This window comes from Hyperoodon ampullatus, assembly GCF_949752795.1.
Source record: "Hyperoodon ampullatus genome assembly, chromosome: 2".
NCBI classification, from domain to species: Eukaryota; Metazoa; Chordata; class Mammalia; order Artiodactyla; family Ziphiidae; genus Hyperoodon; species Hyperoodon ampullatus.
Window position 1 is genome coordinate 161,093,454 of NC_136915.1, and position 6,556 is coordinate 161,100,009.

Here is a 6,556-nt window from a genome sequence, read left to right on the forward strand (position 1 = left end):
CTTGTGTGTCTTCTAACCCTTGCATTTTAGGAACTTCACAGAGTGGGCAAGTTCACCCTCAGACACCAGGAATCCTGAGGCCCAGTCTCTTTCTCCACTGAGGGATGAATTCGCTGCCCCCACTCCTTGTCACCCCATCTCCAATTATTTCCTCCTTGTCCTTATTCCTCTCAAACCCTCTTTTATCATTTGCATTTTGAAACTGTTTCCTTAATTATTCTCCTGCTGTTGGAATCCTGCTCCCCCTGTCTTTGTGGCATCCTTTGATTTATCTCTGTCTGGATAACAGCTCCCCGATTCTCCCTGGGGAATTCAATTTTCATTCATTTTTCTGCTGGGCTAGATTGATATAGACCCTCTGCCCTGGTCCATATTAGTCATCCCAGCAGAGAAAACCAGGGAGACAAACCCTAAGCCCAGCCCCTGGGGAGTCACTGTCTTGTTCGGGGAGCCACAAGGAGTTCTCCAATGAAAGGACAGGGGCCTTTGCTCTTCTCCATCTGTCCACCCAGTCCTCCCAGTCATTTGTCACAGGCCCCTTTTGTGAGCCCACCACTTTGTCATTTGTCTCCTTCTCTTCCCAGAATCTTCCAGGGATCTCTCCCCGCTGGGATGCTGATTAGTTGTTGCTCATCTTAAACCTGCCCTGTGTCCTTGACACAGGAATTTAAGGGACACTGAAAAGAGATGGTCCTGTACTTGGACATCTAACTCTTAAAATGAGATTATGAGTCAGTAAGTGGCTGAGAAACGGAATAAGTAAAGGGCACTGGGATCCTTAGAGAAAGAAGGAAAGTGACAAAAGCTAACCCTTACGTCGCCGGCACTGCTCTAAGTGCTCCATATATGTTAACTCATTCAATCCTCACAAATCCCCTGAGGCAGGAACTATTATTATCCCCATCAGATGAAGAAACTGAGTCAGCACAGAGAGGTCAAGTGATGTGCCCAAGGTTGCACAGGTAGTAAGAAGTGGAGCCAGGGTATTGTCATAGGTAGTCTGGTTATATTTCTGCCAGCACCATAAAGTAACTTTTATTTGAAGGTTCCTGGGCATAGCCAGGTGGTGGGTCCACACAGAGTACATTACCTGGCAAGGCCAAATCCTCTGAGATCCACCTGTGCAGCTATCGTACCCCATGGCCTATGTGTACGGGGAGCAGGGGAATGAATTGGGGGATTTGGTTTCATTCTAATCTCAGGGTTTATTCTTTTGATTTCCTATCAAAAATCTAGAGTATTTTAGATTACTTCTTAATTCATGCATTCACTGAACATCTATTGAATGCCAGCTTCTGGCTGGGCCCTGGAAGACAATGACCGGGGTGTCAGGCGCAGATAGCCCGTAGCCTACTTTGCTCCAGGATTCCCAGCCTGCTGGTGACGACATAGTGTCAGCAAAGTTCCCCAGGTGCATCTGCCTTCCTTGTGCTGGGAGGGACTCAGAGACTGGGTTAGCAGACATTTGGGTTCTAGGTTCAGAGTACCTGCATTCAAATCCCAACTTGTGTACATCCTAATTGGGGTAACCTTTGGAAGTTTCCTTGCTTTGCCTTCTCAATGGCTAAATAACGATAGTATTCTCCTCACAGACGGTCACCTGAAGCACCTAGGGAGCTTTTCCCTAGAAACGTTGGCTGGCATCATTATTGTACCCCCTCTGTAGTATTTTGCCTGTTTTTCTTTCTCTTGTTTTATATTTATGGGAGAAACCAAGAGGCAAGAAACTCTCTTGGAACTTTCAAGCAAAGACTAGAACTTGGGAGCTCTTCTTTCCTAAAAATATTAGTTGGGAGAGAGACCCATGATTGGTTTTTTTCCCTCCTTTTGGAGGTGGAGGAGACCTACTCTTACAACATGGTCACAAGCTGAGGTCAAGGTGCCACAATTACTCCTTGGTGAAATTTTAACCGTCTTGTGAAAAGCTCCCACTCCACTATAGAAACAGGCAGCTTTTGTACCAAGCAAAGGAGACAGGATGGTACAGCTGGGTGGTGGCTGGGAGAAGCGTTGCCTGAAAATAGCCTTCTGATGCAATGGGTCAGACCATCAGGGCTCACTTGACACCTAGGGCAAGTTACTTAATCTTGCCGACTTCTTTCCTCATCTGTAAAATTGGGAAATGCCTCCCCTACATTGCAGGGTGCTTGTTGGATTAGAGATAATGCATATAAACCCCAGAGCCCTGTGTTCAACACACACAAGGCATTCAGATGTCATTGTGGTGGTTGTTAACAAGGTGACCCACAGTCGTAATCAGTAAGTGGGCTCTGCTCTTCCTGCATCCTTCCCCAAACAGCCTCTCCATGGCACAGTGAGATACTCGATGCTACATCTTCTCTTCAGAAGCCGCTCTGCCCACACAACCTGCATTTATGCTCTCTTTGCCTTTGTTTTTAAAGTTGATCTAATATCCAAGTTCATTGAAAGAAAGAACTTGGGCTCCAGATGTTGCACAGCTGGCACCCTTTCTCCCTACCCCATTTCCCTCTTCAGTCTCCAGGACTCAGGGGCATCCTGAATCCAAGAATGATTCAGTGACCAACATTTTTGTGGTGCTTGATAGCTGGTTAAGGGCCTTCCCACACCTATTCTCACCCAAGCCTCACAAGGTAGGTAGGGCCCATCATAATCCGACTGCATTACCGATGAGGAAACAGTGCAAAAATGTGGGGCTGTCTACACTACCATACCAGGGCCCACTCCCAGAGCCTCTAACCTGATGATCTGTTGTCTCAGCTTCTAAGGAGGAGGCTATAAACGGGGAGCAGGAGGAAGAGGGGTGGGAAGTCCAGCCTGGATCCATTTGAAAATAGCTGCAGGTGTCAAGGCTAACCTATAAGACAACCCTGTCATCTTGGCGAAGAATTTTTACTGGAGGAACTTAACTCAGCAGTTTCCTCTCGGGAACTGACTTACAACCAAAAAAGCATGAATGTGCCAGATGTGGGCAGAGGTGACAGGAGAAAGGCTGGGGGAGGGGTGGGGTTCACGTGAGAAGTGGTGAGGCGGGGGTCAGACTCCCCACCCCGAGACCAGATGGACTTCAGTTTCGCTGCCTGTTGGAGGGTGACCCACTCTGAGCCTCCACTTACTGACTGGTATGTGGAGAGTGCCAGTTCCTGCCTGGTAGTATGGTCACAGGAGGGCTCCAGCTGTTAGCACAGGGCCTGGCACATGGAAAGTCCCCCACAGATGCCCGCTATTGTGAGTGTATAAGGACGAGGAACTTCTTTTACTTCTCTCACTGCTTGGCCACCTCCTCTCTTCACAGCCCTGGTTCACTGGGAAGGGGCCTGCCTTTCATCACCAAAACTTTCTGCCTGCAGCGAAGGGACAAAGACATACTGTGACGATGGCCATTTTGGATGGTCAAAGAAGAAATACCGAGAGCTTTGGGGGCAAAGGATTTCCCCAAGACCTCACCGAGGAAGCATTCCATAGAAGACATAAACCCTGGATCTACTCTACATCTGAGCTTTGTGGCTGTGAGAAGTTGAGCTGTCCCAGCCTCTGTTTTGCTGTGTTAGCTGGGGATGATAATACTCAGATAATTCTCCTGAGAAGGGGTTGTTGGGGGTCATATGAGACCATATGAAAAGCCCCTAAAGCAAATGCTCCATAAAAGTTCACTCTACTTCCCTGTCCCTGCACACACAGGATCCTCGGATTTACAGTGTGCATAAATCACCTGGGAGTTTTGTTTAAATACAGGTTCTGATTCAGCAGGTCTGGGACCTGAGATTCTACATTTCTAACAAGTTGCCAGGCCATGCCCTTCCTGCTGGCCCGTGGACGCCACTGTGTGTGGGCATGCTCTAGGGCACCACTGTCCAATACAGGAGCCACTAGTCACACGTGGCTACTGAGAAATGTGGCTGATAGGAAATGAAATGTGCTATAAATGTCAATTGCATGTTGGATTCTAAGACTTAATACAAAGAAAAGAGTGTAAAGTATCTCATTAAGATTTTAGAAAGTTTTATTACATGTTGAAATGCTGATCTTTTGGATATATTAGGTTAAATAATATCATTTATTAATTTCATTTCTTTTTTCTAGTTGCGTGGCTACCAGCAAACTTAAAATTACTCAAGTGGCTGGCATCATATTTCTGTTGGACAGTGCTGTTCCTGGGCGTTTTGACCTGACTGTACTGTGCTCATGCGCACACACACACACACACACACACGTACGCATACAGCAGTCCCTTTTTTCCCCCTTAGAACCCAGCACAGTTTCTGGCTTTGAGTAGGGGACTAATAAGCGTTTGCTGGTGAATGAGTGGGGAGGATGCCCACAAATGGAGCCCCATGAGAGATGGCCCCGCACGCGGGTGAAGAGACCTCAGCTGCAGCAGGGAGCCAGCGGGGCTGAGCAGGTGGCTCTGCCTGAAGAATGGCCATCTCCCCCTTGCAGTTGACCCTGACCTGCCACCCATCCATTCTCCGTCATCCTCGGCCCACCCTCTGCTCTTTTCAAGGCTTGATGGCAAAGAAAAAGGAATTCTAGTGTTCCCTCCCCAGGGCTCGCCAGATAAAGAAGATGGTCACAGGGTCGCCTGAATCCAGGGACCAGTCTGTGCCCCGCAGGCTTCCTGCCTTCTCTGAAAGCCACCTCAGCTAACACTGGGGGCCCCACCCCTTTCCTCTGCTTTCCTCTCCCAGGCTTCTCTTTGTGGTCTTCACCCCATCCCTGCTAGGAGGGGTGGGGGGTGAAGGGGGAGGGATGGGAGAGAAGTCCAAGATCATGGGCACGGGCCAGGTATGAACGTGCATAGACCTCCCTGAGCCCCTGTCACAACCTGACGGGATCTTAGAGAAAGAGATGGCAAGCAGCTTCTAAAGATGCTCCCCACGTCCACTCTGAAATTAGCAGGACCGCTCAGAGCCCAGATTCCCACATCTTCTGATCCTCCCAGCGACCAGAGTCAGGTTCCAGGGCGCTGCAGTCTGAGATCTGGGGATACGAGGACATACGGGGGAAGGAAAACCAGCCCAGAAGAGGTTGTGGTGGAGCAGGAAAGTCCCCAGGGTGCTCGGGAGCTGGGCTCCGCCCCAGACCACAGGGCTCGGAGGGGACTGCTGCCGCCTCCACCGGGGCCTGGGCGCATGTGCACGTGGGCCCTTATCCTCCCACTTCAGTATCTCCCGCACCCACCTCCTGTTTCCTTTCCACGCCTCTGATACTAAGCAGGACAAAGCATTCTCGGAGCATGTGAACTTACCAGAGGTCAGGGGAAGACTCTGCCTTCATGGTGAGGACTGGAGGCTGGAGCTGCTCTTCTCAACGCGTGCTGAGTGCAGGCGGCTCTAGAGGAAAGTCAGAGAGTGTCTGGGAGGGGAGCGGCACCCCCATCTAGGGTGGGAGCTGGGGGAGGGGCGTGGGGGCAAGGGCGGGGCTGTTCCAAAGGAGGAGGCCAAACGGACAGATCGGGACAGAGCCCGGGGGAGGCCCTTCTCCTCTTTCCTCTGAGGAAAGGTGCTCTGCTGCCCCTTGGAAGCTGGGGAAATGAGGGTCTGTCTGGGGAGGGGAGCAGGGGGGCTAAGACCGCCTCAGAGAAAATTAAATTGCACTTGAGGGCAAATTCTATTAGGGAATAGAGCCTGTCTCTCAACAGCCTGCGTCCATTTAGGTGATTAGCTCAGCCCAGCACCTCCACCCCAGAGCCTGGTGAGCTCTCTCCCTCAGCTGGGGGAGACGGGCCTGCGGCCTCTGAGGGCCCAGCCGCCCCTGCTTCCCTTTCCTGCCCCCCAGCCCACCCTGGGAGGACCCTTCTGTCACCACTCATGGCCCCCCAGTCTCTTTGAAAGTGGCCAAGAGGGTGTGAGCCCCTGGCTGTCCTCCTAGAGCACAGGCCGAAAACAAGGACAGGCAAGGCCAGGGAGGACCGAGCTGGGATTTCCACTGCTTAGGCCTGGGGCAGGGATGGGGGAGGTCAGAGGTCAGATGAAGGAGACCACTGGGCACCGGGTGGTCAGATGGCTGGAAGATGGGAAGGATCTGGATAGGAGGAGAAGGGGGAAGAGGAGGGGATCCCGTGAGCAAAAGGGCACAAGTAAAAGTGAGGAGATGGACAAAGAGGCAGGGTTTGAATGGGCAGAATTTGGCACCAGGGAGTAGGTACAGAGAAATACAAGTGATGACACTTGGAGAATGTCCACTGTAATGATAAATTAATGTAATGGAATAGTAACTGGTAAAATAAATTCATCTGTAAAATGGGCATCATAATAATATCAAGTACTTTACGGGGCTGTTGTGCTGCCTAAATGCACATACTGAGCTCACCAAATGTTCAGGGTATTATTATTAGCTATTGGTTGTGTGTTAATACCTGTCACACCGTATCCAAGCTTTGGCAGAAAGGTCTAGATTGAGGCCCCGTGACTGAGGCCCACTTACCAGTCCCCTACTTCCTAGCACCAGTGGCACCTGATTCACCAGGGTTAGGTCCCTGATTCATGGGCCAGTGTCAACCGGCTGGACCAGCCTCTGGACCCTGCCGGCCATCAGCCCCATGAAGAGATGGTGTGGTGCCTCCTCTCCTTGGTAT